The sequence below is a fragment of the Gekko japonicus genome, unplaced genomic scaffold (genome assembly GCF_001447785.1).
Source record: "Gekko japonicus isolate JY-2015 unplaced genomic scaffold, Gekko_japonicus_V1.1 scaffold832, whole genome shotgun sequence".
In the NCBI taxonomy this organism is placed as follows: Eukaryota; Metazoa; Chordata; class Lepidosauria; order Squamata; family Gekkonidae; genus Gekko; species Gekko japonicus.
In genome coordinates this window covers 566468-568122 of record NW_015169198.1, presented here as the reverse complement: position 1 = coordinate 568122, position 1655 = coordinate 566468, and positions in this window count along the sequence as shown.

The window sequence follows — 1655 nt, the reverse complement described above, 5'->3', positions numbered from 1 at the left end:
TACCCTGCCACATATCTTGTTATTCTTTAAGGTGCTACTGGACTCTTGCTCTTTTCTACTGTATATTTAGGTAGATCATGAGAGGGAGGGCAGGAAGGGATGAGCCAATGCTTGGCCCTCATGGCCCTTTCTTACATGCTCATGGTAATGCAGATCATCCCTTTGGGGTCAGGAAGGAATTTTCCTCCAGGCCAGATTGGCCAGGGATCTGGGCATAGAGCAGGGGTCACTGGGGGAATGGAGGGGTGGGAGGTTGTTGTGAATTTTCTGCATTCTGCAGGGGGTTGGACTAGATGACCCTTGAGATCCCTTCCAGCTCTGTTTTTCTATGTTCATCAAGGGCAGTATTGTTTACTCAGGCTGGTAGCAGCTCTCTGGGATCTCAGTTAAAGAAATGGCATTTTCATTTTACCGTAATCATGCATGCTAAGTGAATCTGGGATCCAGACTATCAGTATGAATGAATTCCTTCATTCTCCTTTATCACTGGCCTTCACAGCAAGAGTTCAAAGTTCATCAAAGTCTAAAAATAAAATGGCATTCAAATGTCTCAGCTGAAACCTGTGGAAACAATAGTTTATTCAAATCAACAAACAGCATGTTGAGGTTCATAACACTGGTTATTCTCTGTCATGAATGATTAATCAAGTAATCCACATAAACCCAACAAATTAGAAATGCTTCTCCTCAGGTTAACCAATCTGTAGTTTCAGATAAATAGCCTGACAGGAATGCTGATTAAAAATCTATTACCAACATCAACATCACAACAGAAAACTATTTTGCTTTTTGTAACGGTTGAGTTATTTTCCCAGCTATGTTTTTTCCCCACCTTATGCTATTAGATTCCCCCCCCCCCCAAATAAAACCCTCAGACAACCTTTGGGGTGAATTAGCTACCCCAGTAGTATTTTATCTTTGCATAATGCAGAGAAAAGTGACTGTAGAACCTTTTCCTCTTAGGACATAGTTACCTGTACAAGTGCCCAAGCCATCATTTACTGTTTTCTTTCTGTAAACAAAAAAGCACCTGATGTGGAAAGGCAATCCCAGAAAGCTATGCAGTTTGCCATTGGAGCAGGTTTTTCACCTCAGCCCATGTACTGGGGTAGGAAAAATAGCCCATGAGGTTATCTCCATAAAACATGGCTCCAGGAAATATACCCTCAAACAATATGCATAAGTTTTTTGGGGTTTTTAACAGTGTTGTTAGAGGGTTAAGAATACAATAATATACAGGCTATGATGAGATATGCAGAAAACTCTTCATTGTGTGGAAGGCAGCATATGGAAATTATTCAGAAAGATGCTTTGGTAATAGGATAGGGACTGTGGACTGTACAACTATGTTCTGTCTATATCTATAAGAATAATCCCACTATGGAATTTTTGCATCATTTAATGTGTCATGTTTAAATGCTTATGTTTTCTTTGAGTTTTGTTTCAGATTTCTACAATCCCAACCCTATTGTATTGTTGATTGAATGTCCCATTAGTTTCTGGATGTCTTGATTGCATTTGTTGTACACTGTGTAATCCGCCTTGAGAGTCAGTGAGAAAGGTAAACTATAAATAATGGAAATAAAATTAAAATTTCCTGTTAGCTTATAGACACTATTAATATTTCTCAGACATTATTATTATTATTATTAATA